Raw genomic sequence first — 20,547 nt, 5'->3', positions numbered from 1 at the left:
CCTCTTCTCTTACCCTGCCAGCTTTGAGAGGCAGCAGGGTAGCTTAATAAATGGTTCATCAGCAGCTGTGGTCCTGTGAATGTAGCCATCCCACTATGGCTGGACACTTAGGTGACTTCTGTTATAAGTAACATTGTGATGAACACGGAAAATGGGCCCAGGTAACCCTCAGGGAAGTTGGCAAAGAGCGAGGCCATGCTTGCTCTACAGATGAGATCTCCCAAGAAGGAAAGTTGAACGATGTAAAGCAAATTTGAAACCATTTTGAAGGAAGTCTTCCTAAAATATATTCACCTTCCCCTGCCTTAGCCAACAGAGCATACTGATGAGACCCTTTCTCTGGCATGGGGATCAATATTAGAGCCCTCAGTTATTACCCTACAGCACTGTGATTGCTGGTGCCTTTGATATGAAAAGTACTTCTGGAGTCAGGGGCCGAGAAGCAAGCAAAATCTCCTAACTCCACGCAAGGTGTGGCAGGAGTGACAAGCCCTACGTGCTTCAGCACAAGGTGGAAATAAACTTCAGCTCTGGCTCGGTGTCAGCAACCCCACACAACCCAGAGAGGGACAGTCTGTGATGCTGGCATCTTCTCTAGTCATTTTGGTTGTTATATTTTCAGCTTAGTAAATGCGATTATTCTGTTTGGTTCTTTTGCAAATCTGCCATGTCACTGTTTATAATGTCTAGTTTGGGGCCAGTCTTTTCAAGTTTGCTTTTACCTCTTTGAACATAGCAGGCATAGTTATTTTACGGTCCTGTCTTATTAATGCCAGGATCCAGGCTCCCTGTTGGTTTGTATCTCTTGTCTATTTTTTCTACCGGTTTTCACTCATGGTGTCTTGTCTCCTGTGCACTTGGTTATCTTTGTGTGAAGGATACGGGGTCGGAAGAAATTATTTGTAGAATGATGAATGATGGTCTTCCTCTGAAGAGGATTTTAAATTTCTTTGGCAGGTGCCTGGGGGCTCTAGAATCTGAGATAAACTTGATCTATGTTTGGGACTTGAGATTCCTGAGTTCCTCAAACGTCTTGAAGCAGGTGGTGGTCCTTGCAAGAGCTACTGGTCCACCCTTAGCTGGAGGATGTAGCCTTGTGGGATTTGTAAATTTTTCTACTTTTTTTCTCTACTTTCCAAAATTCTACATACTAATTATAGACATTGTTTTAAATTAGAACAAATAATCATGCAAACAAAAATAATGAGAGAGGCCATTCAGTCTCGGAGTTTCTACATGGGGAAGTGCCCAATTCTAGAGGAGATCCCGGTTATCTGAGTGTCAGTAGATAGACATGGTGGATTAGCACTGGCCCGAAGAAAGCAAAGATGCTAAATGAATTCCATACCTACTTAATTCCAGAATAGAAACCACGGAGGTCGCAGCCCCCTGCTCCCACTTGGTGACCTCAAGGCTTCCACCAAAGTACTTGTGTACATGGCATAAGTCTCCTCCCCTTTCCTCTCCACAAAGTCGCACAAGTAGCAGACACCACTGCTCAATCACAACACTTGATTTTGATCTTCCACGTGTTAGCAAAAACTTTAAATAGACCGATAATATGCAATACTTTGAATGGACTAGATTTTACTTGATTGGTCTCCTAATGCTTGATATTTAGCTGCTTACATTTCCCCCTTATTACAAAATACTTATAATGAAGATCTTTGTGTCTAGCTCTTTTTTTTTTTTTTTTTTTTTTTGCGGTACTCGGGCCTCTCACTGTTGTGGCCTCTCCTGTTGCGGAGCACAGGCTCCGGATGTGCAGGTGCAGCGGCCATGGCTCACGGGGCCAGCCGCTCCGCGGCATGTGGGATCTTCCCGGACCGGGGCACGAACCCGTGTCCCCTGCATCAGCAGGCGGACTCTCAACCACTGAGCCACCAGGGAAGCCCTGTGTCTAGCTCTTTGACAGCATTTTGAATGATTTCTTTGGCGGTAGATTCCTAACAATGGATCACAAGATATGAACATTTGTCAGGTTTTTGATATATATTGCCAAATTACTTTCTAGAAAGTGTATTCCAATTAATACACCCACCAGGAGCATAGAGATCCTGCTATATTCCTTGCCACCACCAGATATATAATTAAAATAATTTGGGGGCTAATTTGGTAAAGGAAAAATGATAGCCTTTTGTTATTTAATTTGCATTTTGCACTATCTCTTTAATACAATTCTCCTTTTGGTGAAATTACTTTTTATGCACGTAGCACCTCTTTGACAGACACAACTTTTAAAATGGGAGCAATTACTCCAGTGTCTAAGATTTCTCATTTTAGCATTTATTGGAAAAATATGTACACTGCATACTGCGCTATGTCAATACACCTACTGAGTCCTTCACAGCATCTTTCTTGGGTACCAGCTGCGTTCTCTCTATGAGCAAGGGGTGAAATCCCAAAGCAAGGAGAGTGCACTTGAAACCGGGACGATGATGTAATAAGTGGAAAAAGGCAGAATCAGAACAGTATAATATGATTCCATTATGTTTCTAAAAAGTCATATATGCATTTAAAACAATTTTTAAAAAATTTATTTGGCTGTGTTGGGTCTTCATTGCTGTGCGCAGGCTTTCTCTAGTTGCAGTGAGCAGGGGCTACTGTTGGTTGTGGTGCACGGGCTTCTCATTGCGGTGGCTTCTCTTGTGGAGCACGGGCTCTAGGCTTGCAGGCTTCAGTAGTTGCAGCACACAGGCTCAGTAGTTGTGGCTCACGGGCTCTAGAGCGCAGGCTCAGTAGTTGTGGCACACGGGCTTAGTTGCTCCGTGGCATGTGGGATCTTTCCGGACCAGGGCTTGAACCCATGTCCCCTGCATTGGCAGGCAGATTCTTAACTACCGCGCCACCAGGGAAGGCCCTAAAACAGTTTTTATTGACGTTTAGTTGATTTACAATGTTTAAGGTGTACAGCACAGTGATTCAGTTATAGATACATACATATATATATTCTTTTTCAGACTCTTTTCCATTATAGGTTATTACCAGCTATTAAATACAGTTCACTGTGCTATACAGTAGGTCCTTGTTGTTTATTTTATATATAGTAGTGTATATCTGTTAATCCCAAATTCCTAATTTATCCCTCCCCTCCCTTTCCCCTTTGGTAAGCATTAGTTTGTCTTCTGTGTCTGTGAGTTTATTTCTGTTTTGTAAATAAGTTTATTTGTATCATTTTTTTTAGATTCCACATATAAGTGATATCATATGATATGTCTTTCTTTGTCTGACTTCACTTAGTATGAATCTCTAGGTCCATCCATGTTGCTGCAAATGGTATTATTTCATTCTTTTTTATGGCTGAGTAGTATTCCGTTGGATGTATGTACCACATCTTCTTTATCCATTCATCTGTCAATGGACATTTAGGTTGCTTCCCTATGTTGGCTATTGTAAATAGTGCTGCAGTGAACATTGGGGTGTAAGTCATATGTGCATTTTACAAAGCAACTGGAAGGACATAGCTCAAACCACTAACCGTGGTTTTCTATGTGGATTAGGATTTTGTGGGAATTTGACACTTTTATCATATAGCTTTTGTAGTACTTGATTTTTTAAAATAATGAGCAATTGTTTTTTTTCTGTTAATTGTTTTTTTTCTCTTATAATCAGATAAAATAATAAAGGTATTTCTATTTTGAAAAAAAATAAGCTTGTTTTAGCAACCAGTTATGGATGAAAAAATTGCCATCCTGTCTTGATATCTCTGGGTCCCTCTTCTTCTCTCTCCCTTTGTAAATATATGTATAAATATAGAAAGATATTTGTATATATTTAAATTTTAATATTTTATATTATATGTTTATATATATTTTAAACCTAAGTCTAGAAAAAGAACCACTTGCGGCATTGATGCTTCTGCTCTGTGTAGCTCACGGGGACGACGGTGGTATCTGTCACTACAACTTCCGCACAGGGCAGATCAGAGCTGTTGCGTATATTGCAACTTGTGCCTGATTTTGAAACCAGTTTTTAGATGAGATCGAAAGAGAAAGTCACACTGTATGGAAGGCCGATTACCCCTCAGGACAACTTCTTGAGGCAGGTACTCCTGTCCTGGTATTTCGAGGAGAAACTGAGGCTCCAGAGGGTGAATTAACTTGGTCAGCAAGGCCTAGAAGCAAGCTGTGGAGTCAGGATTCAGATCCAAGCATGACTGCCTCCGAAGATTGCCCGCTTGACTACTGCACACGTGACTCCGTTAGGGGAAGCCAGAGGTTCTAAGGCCCTGCTCCCTGGAGCCAACACACGTGAAGGAGAAGTGGGGCCCGGCACGGCCCTTTTGGTTATGATGCCCAGAGACACATTCCAATCCCTTCCTGTAGTGGAAAGACATTGTAGGATATACACGCAGGGGCCCACGAGCCCCCCCAGACATGCCTCGGGGAAAGGAGCGCTGCAGGGGGTTTCCCAGCCAAGGCGCCTCTAGAGATTCAGCTCTAGGATTTCATGGGACTGATGCCACCCGCTACTCGCCAGGTGTCTGCTCCTCTCTATGCTGTCAGCTGGCCCCCTCGCCCTCTGCTCCGTTGGCTCTAAAAGTGTGGTCACTGTGTCACTTGCATCGTACTCCCCTGGTTTGCTGGTTTAAATCGGATTCCTGCCCACGCCTCTGAACCAGATTTTCTAAGGTTGTCTGCTGGTTAATTTTATGTGTCAACTTGGCTGGGCCATGGGGTGCCCAGATGTCTGGTTAAATTCTATTTCTGGGTGTGTCTGTGAGGGTGTTTCTGGACAAGATTCACATTTCTTTTAAACGTTTTAAGCATTTTAGTATTTATTGATTATTGATTGATTGATTATTTATTTATTTTGGCTGAGCCGGGTCTTAGTTGCAGCGTGCGGACTTCTTAGTTGCGGCGTGCGGACTTCTTAGTTGCAGCGTGTGGACTTCTTAGTTGCGGCGTGCGGACTTCTTAGTTGCGGCGTGCAGACTTCTTAGTTGCGGCGTGTGGACTTCTTAGTTGCAGCATGCATGTGGGATCTAGTTCCCCGACCAGGGATGGAACTCGGGCCCCCTGCATTGGGAGTGCGGAGTCTTACCCACTGGGCCACCAGGGAAGTCCCAAGATTAGCATTTGAATTAGTGGATTGAGTAAAGCAAACAGCCCTCCCCAGGGTGGGTGAGCAGCTTCATCTTAGCCCTTCAGGGGATCTCAGTTCATATTTTCAGAGAGGGAGCCTGATTTGTTCAGCTCATGTTTCTACCCCAGGCCCTGTTGCTGCTACTTTCTGGCTGCCCGGCTCTGAATCACGTGCCGGTCTCTTGACCATTAGCTGCAGGGTGGGGTCACATGGTGTAAAACTCGCTGCCTGTTGGGTCAGGCACTGTGACTGACATCTGAATGTCAGCCTTTAGACTTTATAAGAAATGTAACTTTATTTTTCAGTTGTGTGGCTTAATGTATTTTGTCCATCCTCAAGCTGCTGGTATAGAGGGGGCTCCAGACACCAGAGCACATGCGCAAATACGGGCTGGGGAAGCTGAAGGGGGAGTCTGAGGGGGAAACCAGAGGCCTGGCGGTCCTGGGGGCTCTGGGTGCAGGTCAGCTTGGCCACACCTCCCTTAGTCCAGCCCTGCCTCACCCCCCCAGCTGGTTCCACTTCCCTGAGTGGGTGGGTCTTAATCAGAACTTCTTGAGGGCTGTTTCAAGGCAGGTCAAATGGTGCTAAGTCACCTCGCCCCAGCATTTTCCTTGAATTCCTTTTCACCCTTGTACTTGTCGCAGAGCTTTGCCTAAGGATCGGTGTGGGTGGGGGTGGCCCGGCCCGTCGTTGGCTGCCCTGGACCCCGCAGCCTCCTCTCCTGGCAGGTGCCTTGGAACCAGAGAAGTTCCAGAAAGTCCCCGAGAGTCCAGGCTGGGCTCGGCCCCACCAGCCGTCAGAGCCCCAGCTCTCACCTCTGGCTTTGCGGCCTGGCTGCCTGCGATCTGGCTGAATGGAAAAGCCAGAGGCAGCCTGGGAAAGTGAGAAGGACTCTGGTTTTGGCATTAGAAGGTACGGGTTTGAGACTTGGGTCTGTTTACTCCTGGCTGTGTGGGGTCGTGGAAAGAGCAGGCTTTGGAGGGAGGTTTTGCGTGAGGCTTGGGTTTCACTCTACACCCTTTGCCCAGGTCGGGACACCCTTAACAAGCCCCAGGCCATCCCCAGAGTGCCTACACTGGGCCACCCTCCTGCCAGTCCAGCCCATCTGGTCAAGGCTCCTGTCCCTGTCCTGGTGCATGTCCAGGAGTCTGCTGGTGTCCCCGAAGGACAGCTGTGGCTGGCATGCCTCTTTGGCCCTTCAGAGCAGTGTGGGGACAATGCAGCTATCTTGTGACTGAGAGTAAAACTCCAGCTCTAAGGATGGCAGGAACACAGACTGAGTCCAGGTCCTCGGTGACAACCTGGAACAGCACCGTTTATCTCTGGACATCTCACGTGGAAGAAATGACCCTGAATGTGCTGAAGCCCACGGCGGCTGGGGTTTTTGCTACTTGTAGCCAAGTGGGTGGAATCCTGACTGTTGGGGGAGGGCAGTGCCCCTCCCTGCCAGTAACGGGGTCGGGGGGCAGGTGGGGTCATCAGGACCCTCTGATACAAAACCTCAGCCTCCACTGAGACCCAGGAACCTACACCACTTAGGGGTGGGGAAGCTTTTTTTTTTTTTTTTTTTTTTTTTTTGCGGTACGCGGGCCTCTCACTGTTGCGGTCTCTCCCGTTGCGGAGCACAGGCTCCGGACGTGCAGGCACAGCGGCCATGGCTCACGGGCCCAGCTGCTCCGCGGCATGTGGGATCTTCCCGGACCGGGGCATGAACCCGTGTCCCCTAGCATCGGCAGGCAGACTTTCAACCACTGCGCCACCAGGGAAGCTTTTTTTTTTAAGCCTCTCGCTGCCTTGGATCGCTGGTGGGAGGGAGCAGACCACGGCAGCCTGGGAAAGTGGGAAAGGGGCTGGTCTGCCATCAAAAGGTCTGGGTTTGAAGCCAGGCTCTGTTAATTCCTGCCTCAGGTTGCCATTGGCTCTGTGCTTGGGGCAGGGTAGGCCCTGCAGGTTGGGTCAAGGGCCCCAGCTACGGGGCAGGGGAGGGCATGGAATGGTCACAGACCAATTAGGACAGAAGTTCAGAGGAGTGAGATTGCAACCTTTGTATCAAAGAAGGCTTCCTGGAGGAGGGGCCCTTGAAGGATGTACCTGATTTGCTTGGGGAGGAGATCAGAGCAGCAGGGAGGACTACAAGCCTCTTGGGATGACATCTTCTCATTCTGACTTGTGCACGTCTCTGCTGGACTGCCTTTGCCCACACCTGTCTCCTCTCCATTTGCCTGTTTCCCCACCAGCCAGCCAATGAGCTCTGGGAGGGGAGGAACCATGTCTTCATCTCAGTTGCCTGGCAAGAGGAATTTCTGGACTCCTGCTGGGGGAAAGGACTATAGGAAATATGAGACCCTAGGTGCAGGGTGGGTGTCTCCAGGCCAGGAGAAGGCAGCGAGCTGGTGGGTCTGGGGGTGCAGCCCATGCAGAGGGGTCCGGGAGGGCAGGTTGGAAAGAGAAGTCTTTAAACTGTGCTTCCTGGTGACATTCAGGCCAATTCCAGGACCCTTCCCTGAGAAGACTAGGGGTATCTTCTTTTCGTTTTGGCACTGGCATTGACAGGCGAGAGCACGCTTCCCACTGACCACAGGCTCTCTTCACTTGGCCTTGAGCTAGAGAACTTGGGAATGAATTAGCTGAGAGCATAATGTCTCCCATTTCCCAGGAGCTCATCTCATCTCCGGGGATCCCAGAGATGCATTAAGTTTGCTCCTTGATCTCTGCAACTCTGAGGGGCACGTGTGCTGGAGTGCAGTGAGAAGTGACGTGAGTGCAGGAGGCTTGGGTTCCTGTCCTGGCTCCACCACTGACCAGCTAGGTGGCTTTGGGCTGGTCTCTGCCTTTCTTGGGGCCCACTTTCCCTCCTGGGTTTGGATGACCTGCCAGCTCGGGCATTCTAACTCTTGTACCCTTGTGGTTCCTAATCCTGGCCACCAGATTATGGGGCCCCGAGGCCGTGGAAGGAGGCTGCCATCTTACTTGGGAGCTCTTGACACTTCCATCTCCCAAGATGGTGAAGAGGATGGAAGTGTTAATAATAGCTGGCATGCATCGTCAAAAAATCTAGAAACAATAAATGGTGGAGAGGGTGTGGAGAAAACGGAACCCTCCTGCACTGTCGGTGGGAATGTAAATTGATACAGCCACTATGGAGGACAGTATGGAGGTTCCTTAAAAAAGTAAAAATAGGGCTTCCCTGGTGGCGCAGTGGTTGAGAGTCCGCCTGCCGATGCAGGGGACACGGGTTCGTGCCCCGGTCCGGGAGGATCTCACATGCCGCGGAGCAGCTGGGCCCGTGAGCCATGGCCGCTGAGCCTGCGCGTCCGGAGCCTGTGCTCCGCAACGGGAGAGGCCACAACAGTGAGAGGCCCACATACAGCAAAAAAAAAAAAAAAAAAAAAAAAAGTAAAAATAGAATTACCATATGATCCAGCAATCCCACTACTGGGCATATACTCTGAGAAAAACCATAATTCAAAAGGAGTCATGAACCACAGTGTTCATTGCAGCTCTATTTACAATAGCCAGGACATGGAAGCAACCCAAGTGTCCATCGACAGATGAATGGATAAGGAAGACGTGGCACATATATACAACGGAATATTACTCAGCCATAAAAGGAAATGAAATTGAGTTATTTGTAGTGAGGTGGATGGACCTAGAATCTGTCATACAGAGTGAAGTAAGTCAGAAAGAGAAAAACAAATACCGTATGCTAATGCATATATATGGAATCTAAAAAAAAAAAGGTTCTGAAGAAACTAGGGGCAGAACAGGAATAAAGACGCAGATGTAGAGAATGGACTTGAGGACACGGGGAGGGGGAAGGGTAAGCTGGGATGAAGTGAGAGAGTGGCATGCACATATATACACTCCCAAATGTAAAATAGATAGCTAGTGGGAAACAGCTGCATAGCGCAGGGAGATCAGCTAAATGCTTTGTGACCACCTAGAGGGGTGGGATAGGGAGGGTGGGAGGGAGGCTCAAGAGGGAGGAGATATCTGCATACATATAGCTGATTCACTTTGTTGTACAGCAGACACTAATACAACGTTGTAGAGCAATTATCCTCCAATAAAGTTGTAAAAAATAAATAAATGAAATGGAAAAAAAAGGAAAAAAGTAACTGACATTTACTGAACACAGACATTGTGCAAACGGCCTTACATGCATCATCTCACTTAATTGCCACAAAAGCCCTGTGATTAATCAAGCTCCCGCCGCCTGGACACATAAAGGAATGCGTTATTTATAGTATTATGAATTGGATATCCGCCCACGTTTTGCTAGGTGGGATGACTTTACAGAGATGGAGGAGTAAAGGTCTGGCTCCTTTAAGAAGCAAGGTGGTGGGAAGGAGTTCAGATGGAGGGAGGGGCCTTGAGTGAGTGGGATGGGAACTGTGGGGTGGAGATAGGGTGGGGCTGGGGCTGGAGGGGGGGCCCTGAAATTGCTGTGTCCCTGGCGCCAGGGCATGGTACCCAGCTTCCTCCCACCATGGGCTCCCAGTGAGATGACCGAGGCCGAGAGCATCAGTTCAGGTTTGATTTGCCCCGGGCTCTGCCGGGGAAACCACTAGCTTCTGACACCAGCCCTCAGGACTGATTTTGGGTCTAGCTTGTGGGTGAGCTGTAATTATGTCCATTATACCTGTCTTGAATGATTCACAGATGGCAGGGGCTTACGTAGAAGCAATGTTCCTCTTAATTTTTTTTTCTTTTAATTTATATTTTCCGGTGACTCACTGGAGTTGAGAGTACAGTCTCATTGACGGGAGAAGAAAAAGTGGGGAGAGAAAAAATGGAAAATGTCATCAGGTCCACTGGAGACAAATAAAATTGTCCAAACTATGTCCAGGTGATTCTGGGTTCATGTCCTATGGGTTCAAACCCACTGCCTGATCTCCGAGCCTCTTGACTCTCCCCCTTCCTGGAAATGGGAGACAGCACTGTAGCCCCAGGAGAGCAATCGAGGTACCACCCGATGCTGGAAAGTTTGTGCTTTGGACCAGAAGGATCTGGGTTTGACTCTCTGCTCTGATCCTAATGCTTGCTGTGTGACCCTGAGCCCTTTCGTTAACCTCTCTGAGCCTCCGTTTTTCTCACCTGCAAATTGGGAAAAAACAAAGCCAGCTTTGTAAATTGCTGGGAGGATGACATGAGGTTATATATATTAAGCGCCTGGCATATCATAGTGAGAATAACAGCAAATATTTATCAGCGATTATAATGCACCAGGCACTTTACGTGTGGTGTCTAAGTCCTTACAACAGTCCTCTGGGTGAGCACTATTCTTACCCTCAGTTTACAGGTGAGGAAACTGAGCTCAGAGAGGCTACACGATTTGCCAAGGTCACACAGCTAGTGAATGGCAGAGTTTGGGGGACTGGATCTCAGGCCTCGCTGACTTTAAAGCCACTGTAGGAAAGTAGACTTAACCCCCCAACCCCAGCTCTACTTATTCTCATAAGAAATGTCCTTGTCCTTCCTGTTCCTCAAAACAAACCTGCCTGAATTTGAGCCCCCCAATTTCTCTCTTCCTGGCCCCGCCAGCCTCTCAGACACCCTCATCGGAAGCTTGGGGTCATCTTTGGCCCCTCTGCTCCCCTGACCGTCACCGCCATGTTGTACTTGGTGGTACCATCCAAGCGGTGGCCCAGACCCAGATCTATTCGTCTTCAGTGGAGGTCTGTACTTTCCTTATCCTCCCCCCGCACTGAGTTCTTGCCACATCTCCCCCCTCCCAGAGTAGCCAATTTCCACCATCCCCTTGTTGCTGTCTTCCCTGCCTGCTTCAGGCATGTCACTCCCTCCCTGAAATCTTCACTGGCTCCCCAGTGCCCGCTATACTTAGTACCGGGCTAAGGAGCCGGTGCTGACTGTGTCACGTTCGACCAGTCCTTCCCACTCTCTGGTCCCAGTTTCCCCAGCTGTGGAATGAGACCCTACCAGGGTAGCCTTCCCTTCATACTCATAAAGAGACCAGATCAAAGCTAAGTTCCCACAAGGGAGGAAGGGCCCAGGTCTTGGCTGTGCTGCCCCCCTTTCCTGTGTCCTGGGGCTCCTTGGGGCACGGTGAAGACCACTGGGCTGGTGGTGAAGACCTTGGTGGTCTTTTGGGGGCCATGTGCTTGTATCCTGAGGCCTTCCCAGGGGGTCCTGAGACTAGAGTGTGTGCTGGGTCTCTGGCCCCTGCTGGCTGGGGTGCCTGAGGGGCTGGGGGCTCAGGACCTCCCTCCTACGCCTTACCCACTTTGGGGCAGTGTTGGGAGGAAGACCTGGGGAAGCTCTCCATGTCAGTTGGTCAGCCAACAGCCCGTCCAGCCCCAGACTCTTAGTTGCCGAGGCCAGGGCTGTCCGCTCGGCTCACAGGGACTGCCACCTACTTCTCCCACCTCCTGCCAAACAGACACGCTGGGGCTTGTCTACACTGCAGGAGGGGATCTCATCCAGGGCCTCTTGGCCACTTCCTGTTGACTTCCAGCTGGTGGACCATGAGGGGGGTTCCCTCCCTCCGCTTTCCCAGAAGAAATCTGGAATGTCCGCTCCACAAGGCAGGCCAGGCTCTGTGGGCCCTTGACCTCACACCAGAAGAAGAGAGAGGGCCGAGCCCGCTCCAGGACAGGCCACTTCCAAAAAGCGAGTTTTGCTCTGAGGCCCACAGCATGGGCCCTGGGATGGGGGAGGACCCTGAGTTGTTGGTGCCTCATGTGAGATGGGGCTGCTTCTGGTTCTGAGGGGTTGGCTTGTCCAACAGACAGGAGATGCCTCGTGAGGAGCCCTGGGCATTGGGTTCCTCCAACAAGTATTACTGGGCCCGAGACCACTGCAGGTGCTGGGGACAAAGTGGGGGACATGTCTTCCCCTCTCAAGGAGTTTACAATCCTATTGTGGAAACAGAAGCCATCATCCTGCGATTCATGGGAGTCTAAACAGGAAACGTTTTTATTTTTCCACAGTGCTTTCCATTATGCTAGGTTTAACCCCCCTTTCCTGTCCCTTGACATATTTTGGGTGCATTCCATAGCCTCCTGATCCCTTTAGGGGCTGGTAGTTTCCGGTGGCTGGGCAGGCGCTGCCTCCTCTCCCGGGTGTGGACATACCAGATTCTTAGCTCCTTTTTGTCTCAGTTTGGGACCTCAGCTCAGTTCTGGGACAGTTAAATCCTTCCCATGACCAGTGATAGGATGAAGTGCAGGGACCAGTGGGAGCAAAGAGTAGGGCACCCAGCCTGGCCTCGAGGGATCAGGAAAGGCTTCTGGGCAACCTCTCCCCACCATGGGCCGGAGTCAGATTCCCTCAGGGGACAGGGCTTCACTTCCCTGATGCTGTTCTCCCCTTCTACAAGTTTCCTGAGATCTCTGAGTCATTGTGAACTTGAGGGCAGGGGCCGCCTGTGTCCCCAGTGCCCATCAGGCATGTCAACCGTAGGCGAATGAATGAGCTGATTCCACTGAAGAATTTTGTTCTCCTGTGCTTTGGTGGATGGGGTCTCTTGGGACCCTAGAAGAGTTTGAACTCTTTGGAAGAATTTCTAGAAGGTGAGATGGCTCAGTCTGATCCAGGGACTGGCAGGCCATGAGCTGGGCTCTGCTCAGCCACGCGGGAGGCTTGTTTCTGGCTAGTCCCCTGCATCGTCTTCCTCCTGCTTGGCTGGAACCCCCTTCCCAAGCGTCCGCTTTCCTCTTCCACGACAGCCCATCAGAGGCCTCCCTCTGCGCTCCTCTCAGAACCCGGCTGTCAGTTCACGTAGCGCCTTCCACTCCCTCCAAGGTTATGCCTATGGGACTGTGTCCTTTCCGATGACATTCTGATCGCTGGTCTATTTATAACAGTGACTCACCCACCACCTCAACTTCTGCAGGAAGAGTTTGGCTTAGGAGCCAACTCCCCTGGAATGTAAAACAATCTGTGCTTGTAAATGATCACCATTTCATTTCCCTGAGACTGTGCACCCTTGGCCTCCTCTTGACCCTGTGGCCAGAGCTCTTAGTTATACCCCTGCCCCCCACCCTGCCCCGGTGCCACCGTCCCCTTTTGTTTATCAAAATTCCTGCCGACCTCACGACCTGCACAGCCGGGCAAGTTCCTCTTCACCATTAACCTTGAGACTGAGACTTCCTTGCTCTGCAGATGGGAAGGGCCCTGCTGGATGATTTCCCTTTGTTTTCCTAGTGTTTGCTTGTGAATGAGCTCCTGTTGGGATGGAGGCAGGGAGTGGATGAATCTGGGAGAGAGCCATGGGCTCCCACCCCTTGACCTGAGCCCGCCTTCTCTCCTGGGACTCCAGCCTCCACCGGGCACCCACAGATGCCCCTTGTACCCTGCTGCTCATGGCCTGTGCTGACTGTAAAGTGACTCCTGGCAGGAGAGGCGGTCATCGGTCAAAGCAGGTTCTACCTCTTCTCCAGCACCAGTCCAGGGCAGCCTCTCACCATCCCCTCCAGCAGGTATCTGCTGCCTCCTATGGTGGTTGAACTTGAAGGACACTTGCATGCACAGGCATTTGCAGTCAGGCTGGGGAGATGAGATGGCCCCTCCCTCCAGTCTGTCAGGAGTCACCCTTGTTGCCTCCGTCATAAAGAAAACATGGTAGAGACCCTCCATGGGGTCCCTCGGTTTCCTGTCCATGTCCCTACCCATAAGCATCGCGCATCCCCAGCCCTCCCAGACTGCAGCCATTTCTTCTTGGTGCTAGACAGGTCACTCTATCCCATGGCCCTCACCCTGGACTCCTCCTGTCACCCCATCATGGGTCGTTGATGATTGTCACTCAGTCCAGAGTTCTAGCTCTGTTCAACAATGAACAGTGAACATCTGTGTACTCATCACCCAATTTAGGAAAAAGACCATAACCATCACTTTTTTTTTTTTTTGCGGTACGCGGGCCTCTCACTGCTGTGGCCTCTCCCGTTGCGGAGCACAGGCTCCGAACGCGCAGGCTCAGCGGCCATGGCTCACGGGCCCAGCCGCTCCGCGGCATGTGGGATCTTCCCGGACCGGGGCACGAACCCGCGTCCCCTGCATCGGCAGGCGGACTCTCAACCACTGCGCCACCAGGAAAGCCCTATAACCGTCACTTTTAAAGTCCCTATGAGGCCCTCCTCATCCCATCCCCTTAGCTCCCTTCTCAGACGTAACCATTATCCTGAATTGTGTGTATGATTTTCTGGCTTTTCTTTATACTTATACCAAATATACTTGCTTCTTTAAACAATAGGTGGTTTAGTCTTGCTGGTTTTTTTTTTTAAACTTTATGTAAACGGAAACATAGTTTATGTTCTTCTGTGACCTGCTTTTTGTTGTTGCTGTTTAACATTTTATTCTGACATTATGTGTCCCCTGGAATTCATTTATTTTCACTAATGATTTTTATTCCGTTATGTGGATTTACCGTTATTTTGTCTATTCTGCTGCTGGTAGATGTAGTAGACATTTACTTATCCTTTCCCCTTCCTCACTCGTCTGACTTCTTCTCCTTTTCTTTTTTCCCCCGTTACAAGCAGTGCTCTGGTGAGGATCCCTGCCGGCCACACAGGCGAGACGCAGATGCCCTTCAGCTGAAGACCGCCGGGGGCACACCTGGCATGGAAATGCTGGGCCATAAGGTATGAGCATCTTCCCTGTTCCTAGATATCACTAATCTGCATTCCCATGCTCAGGGTATCCAAATTCCAGTTGTTCTGTGGTCTCACCAGCGCTCAGTATTCCCAGACTTCAAAATCTTTGTGCATCCAAAGGGTATGAAGTGCTGTCTTGTTTTCCTGACTGCTGGTGAGGTTGAGCGTACTTTCAGTTGTTTTCTCTTCTGTGAATTGCTGGTTCCTGTCTTTCGCCTATTCGATTTGCTGATTTTATTGATCTGTGGCGGTTCTTTATAGATTTTGAACATGAATCTCTTGGCAGGCAACGATCTTCTCCCAGGCTGTAGTTTGTCTTTTTTTGTTGGGGGGGGGGCGGGGCGAGGCATGGGAGGTTTTTAAAAAAATACAGCGAAATACACAAATCTTAATTGCTGCAGTTTGATGGATTTTGACAAATGCGTATAGCCGTGTAACGCACTCCTCTATCATGTCGTAGAAGATTTCCATCACCCCAGTAGGCTCTTTTGTGCTCCCTCCTGGGCAACCACTGCTTTGACTTCCTTTACCATATTGTATTAATTTTGTCTGATTTAGAACTTCATATAAATTAAATCATATAGTGTGTCTGGCTTCTTGCTCAGCATAATTTTTTTAAGATTCATCCATGTTGTTGTATAGATTTCTTTTTTATTGCTGAGAAGATTCCTATTGTATAAATATACTGCAATATGTTTATCCTTTCTCCTGTTGATGGACAGTATGGTTGTTTCAGTTTTTGGCTACCGTGAATAAAATGGCTATAAACATTCTTGTACCTGTCTTTTCGTGGACATATGTTTTCATTTCTCTGGGGTAAATACCTCAGAGGAGAATTGCTGGGGCATAGGGAAGGTGTATGTTTAACTTTATGAGAAGCGCTGTGTTTCATCTTTTAACTCTGTTAAGGGCATTGTCTGTCATCAGATTGAACAATCTTTTCCTTTATGGTTTATGCTTCCTTTAGAACTTTTTTTGAGGTCATAAAGGTTTTCTGCTATATTTTCTTCGGCAGGTTTTAAACTTTGCATTTGACATTTGGGTCTTGAATTCACCTGAAATTGATTTTTGTCTACCATGTGAGTTAAGAATCTCTTTTTCCCCCATTCCCCATTTCGGTAAGCAATATTTCCAACACTATTATTGACTGGAGAATCGCCCCCGATTGTAGCCCCAGTTGTAGGGCTCTGTCGTATATGAGATTTCCACATGGCTTTAGACTTGTATCTGAGCTCCATTCTGTGTCATTGGTTTATTTTTCTGTCCCTATGCCAATACCACACCGTGCTAATTACTGTAATTCATAAAATGTCCGGCTATCCGGTAGGGTAAGTCAGCCTACTTTGTTCTAGAAAATCAGCTTGTACTTAGGGTCTTTGCTCTACCCTTTAAACTTTCGGATCGACTTGTTAGATTGGAGGCATGTGTGTATCTGTGCACGCACACACACGCGCCGAGTTGAAATTTGGTTTGCATTTGCATTGTATTTATTGATGATTTGGAGAAAGGACCGCCATCTCTATGACGCTGAGTCTTCCTATTCATGAACAGTTTGTCTCTATTTTTTGCTTTCTTAAGGTCTTTTAATAAAGGTACATACTTTTCTCTGTAAAGCTCTTTGCATATTTTTTGTTGTATTAATTTTTGGTATCTTACAGTTTTTTGTTATTGTAAATGGAATTTTAAAAAAATTACATTTTAAATCATTTGTTGCTGATTGTAGGAGCCCTGCTCATTTTTGCACACTGATGGTTTAGCAAGCATTTTTCTGAAGCCTTTTATTTGTTCCTATGGTTTGGCAGTAGCTCTTTGTTGCATTTTCCATATGGGCAATCCTATAATCTGTAGAGAATACGTTTCATTTCTTCCTCTCAAATCTTTACAGCTGTAATTTTCTTTCTGACTCTGTGCACTGGCTAGGACCTCTAGAATAATGGTGAATAGAAGAGGAGATAATGGGCAGACTTGTCCTGATCCTGCCTTTAAAGGGATACTTTTAATATCTGCCCATGAAGTCTGATGTTCATTCCAAAGTGTTTGTAGATACACTTTAAGTTATAAAGTCCCCTTCAAATCTCAGTTTGCTAAGACTTTAAAAACTTATATCATAAATGGGTGTTAAATATTTTTCAAAGAATTTTTCTATGTATATTGAATAGTCATATAATTTCCCTCTTTGATCTGTGAATTATATAAACAGATTTTCTCATATTAAATCATCCTTTTATTCCTAGAGTAAACCTAGTTGGTTTAAGTTGGTGGTGGTGATTATTGTACATAATACTGTATTGAACGGCAAACATTTTAGGATTTTTGCACTTATGTTGAAAAGTGAGATTGTGCTGTAGTTTTCCTTTCTTATATTTTCCTTGTTTTTTGTTTTGTTTTGTTTTTTTTTTTTCAGTAATAAGGTTATACTTACCTCATAAAATAGTTGGGGGAAGTTTCTTTTCCTAGTCTTTGGAATAGTTTACGTGAGGTTGAATTGCCTGTTCCTCAGATATTTGATAGAACTAACTGGTACAATCATCTGAGCCAAGTTTTGGGTGTTTGCGTATATGTGTAGATATTTAAAACATAGATTCAGTTTATTTAATGATTATTTGTGTGTTCAGATTTTCTATTTCTCATTCAATAGTTTTGGTAAATTATTTTTTTTTCTGGGGAAATTTCCATTTTATCTAACTTTTTCAATTTACTGGCATAATCTCATTCATGGTATTTTCTTATTGTTTTAAAATTCTCTACTATATCTATAGTTATGTCCCTCTTTCATTCCTAATGTTATTTATTTGTGCCTTCTCATAGTTTGATTCATCAGTTCAGATGTTTGTCTATTTTATTGGTATTCTCAAAGAACCAAACTTGATTACCTCTTCTATTGTTTCTTTGTTTTGCATTTTGTTAATACCTCATCCTTTCTGATTTCTTTCTATTTTCTTTGGATTTACTTTGTTGCACTTTATATAACATCTTGAATTTTGTGCTTAATCCATAAAGTTTCCTTCTAACATGTGTTTTTATGGCTGTGACCTCTAAGTGCTGCTTGTAGCTACATCCCAAACTTTGATATGTAGAATTTTACTATCATTCAGCTCTAAATATTTTCTTTTTTAATTTCTTCTTTGATCCATTTGTTGTTCAGAAGTGTGTTTTTTACATTTCCCTAACATTAGTTAAGTTGTTGTGGTTTATTTAGATTCATCTGTAACTTTACCAATTCATTTGCTTACCATTGTTTTTTGCTTCTCATTCCTTTTCTGTATTTAATTTTCATCTTCTTGAAGTACATCCTTTAGTTCTTCCTTCAGCATGGGTATGTAATGGGAAACTCTCTTAGTTTAGTTTGAGCAAACATGTTTTTATCCCTGTAACATCTAGCTGGGTGTAGAATTCTCGGTTGAACTTTATTTTCTCTGAGTAATTTGAAGATATTTTTCCATTGTCTCCTGGTGTCTGTTGAGAAGTCTATTGCCATTCTACTTGTGTTTCCTTTTTAAGCAATCTGTACTTTCTCTGTGGTTGCAGTTTCACCAGGATATGTTCTTGTTTGCCCTGGGCAGTCGTCGTTTGTACCTGTTACCCTTGCATAACTGTTAATAGCACCTCTTTCATTCTCAAAAATGTCCTGTGTAGAATGATAAATTATGTAGTCACCTTAACTATAATGTATATAAGCATAGTTTCATTTATCCTTACCCTCTAAGGACTCATTGTGCTTCCTGTATCTAAAAATCCATCAATTCTGGTGAGTTGCTTAACCCTTTTCTCTTTTTAAAAGGCCTACATTAAAAACCTTTCATTTAAAATTGTATCTTAAGAAAAAAAAGTAATACATATATCATCAACTTAATATGTCCTTTTCTCCTCCGATTGTCTGATCTGCCTGTACCCCTTAAAGCCACCATAGCTATTATAATGTTCTAGATATTGTTACTGAGTCCAACTCTTACTACTTGCCACATGACAGGCCAATAAATTGAGAGACAAGTTGTTGGGGCCAGGAATAGTGACTTTATTTGGAAAGCCACCAGACCGAGAAGATGGTGGACACCGTCTTCTTTGAGTTAGATAGAATTCAGGCTTCTTTTATACTAAAAGGGGAGGGGGTGTGGTTGGTTGCTGCCAACTTCTTGGTGCCGGAATCCTTTGTTCTTGCAGCTGTCCATGTAGGTCCCTTCACAATGTTCCTATAAGCCTCCAACAAGACAAATCCTATTCTCTGTTCTGCGACTTTTTATCTCTATATGAATGGAAAAGTGTTATACCTTTAAAGGTCAGAGCCTTGAGAATGGGCTATCCTGTATATTTCAGGCTATAGGCAACATTCTTGTAGCAAAAGCAATACAATACAAAGGTTAAAGTAAAAGAAACAGATCCAGTAGGGAGTCAGATTTGTTCTTCGCTGTTACAATATTGCATATAATGGACCATTTTTGTGGCCTCAGTTCTGTGACACTTCCGCCATTTGTGTGTTTGCTTTTATTGTGTATCATACATAAAAGTGTATGTAAACCATACACCAAAGAATGATGTACCCAGCATACAGGTTGACAATTAGAACATTACCTAATACCTTATACGCTTCTTTTGTGCCTCTGTCAGGGGCATCGTGTCCCGCTTCCCACATAACCACTATTCTGACTTTTATGTTGATGATTCCTTTGCTTTTCTGTAGCTTTTACCACACGTATATGTATTTTAAACAACTTTTTAGTTTTGCCTGCCTTTAAAGTTTATACAAGTGGGATCATACTGTACATATTCTTCTGTGACTTGTTTTTACCCCTTCAAATTTATGTTTTTGAAGTTAATTTGTGTTGATGAGTAGCTGTGTCGTTAATCCATTTCACTGCAGTGGAGTCTAACGATGGACTCATTGTTTGAATGTATCGCAATATATAAATCTAACCTACTCATTATGGACACCTGTGATGTTACCAATTTTTGGTGATTATGCACCTCTTTATATTCCTACTTTCTTTTTTTTTTAACATCTTTATTGGAGTATAATTGCTTTACAATGGTGTGTTAGTTTCTGCTTTATAACAAAGTGAATCAGTTATACATATACATATGTTCCCATATCTCTTCCCTCTTGCGTCTCCCTCCCTCCCACCCTCCCTATCCCACCCCTGTAGGTGGACACAAAGCACCGAGCTGATCTCCCTGTGCTATGCGGCTGCTTCCCACTAGCTATCTATTTTACATTTGGTAGTGTATATATGTCCATGCCACTCTCTCACTTTGTGCCAGCTTACCCTTCCCCCTCACCATGTCCTCAAGTCCATGCTCTAGTAGGTCTGTGTCTTTATTCCCGTCTTACCCCTAGGTTCTTCAGAACCTTTTTTTTTTTTTTTTAGATTCCATATGTATGTGTTAGCATACAGTATTCGTTTTTCTCTTTCTTACTTACTTCACTCTGTATTCCTACTTTCAATATGTTTCTTGTCCTTCACATACTCACTAACCCTTGGTATTGTCAGTGCTTTAATTTTTGCCAAATTGGTGTAAGTGTGGAATGGTATGGCACTGTGTGTGTGTGTGTGTGTGTGTTTAAACTTTTAATTTAGGCATTGTGATTTTAACCTGCACTTCCTTTATTCTCAATTATGTTGACCATGTTCTCATGTTTATCAGACATTTGTCTTTCTCTTAGTGGAATTCCTGTTTTTGCCTTTCATCTGTTTTCTTTGGGGTTATTTTCCTTATTCTTATCGATTTATAAGCATTCTTTTTTTTTTTTTTTTTTATGCAGTACGCGGGCCTCTCAGTGTTGTGGCCTCTCCCGTCGCGGAGCACAGGCTCCGGACGCGCAGGCTCAGTGGCCATGGCTCACGGGCCCAGCCAC

The 20,547-nt window shown here is 45.9% G+C and overlaps 1 protein-coding gene across 14 annotated transcripts in view; it reads left to right on the top strand.

The window, feature by feature from the left end:
* COPRS (coordinator of PRMT5 and differentiation stimulator) overlaps nt 1-20,547 on the top strand; it is a 210,806-nt gene that overhangs the window by 90,674 nt on the left and 99,585 nt on the right. For 13 of the 14 annotated variants that reach the window (XR_012328805.1, XR_012328803.1, XR_004523851.2 and 10 more), the window contains one exon: nt 14,583-14,684. The gene's annotated coding sequence lies outside the window, so the exon portion shown is untranslated. Of the gene's footprint in view, nt 1-14,579; nt 14,685-20,547 lie in introns of all 14 variants that reach the window. The other variant, XR_012328799.1, reaches the window with a different exon arrangement.

Source organism: Tursiops truncatus, chromosome 20 (assembly GCF_011762595.2).
Source record: "Tursiops truncatus isolate mTurTru1 chromosome 20, mTurTru1.mat.Y, whole genome shotgun sequence".
Lineage (NCBI taxonomy): Eukaryota > Metazoa > Chordata > Mammalia > Artiodactyla > Delphinidae > Tursiops > Tursiops truncatus.
The sequence above is the reverse complement of the archived record's forward strand: the minus strand, read 5'-3'. Positions and strand labels throughout refer to the sequence as shown.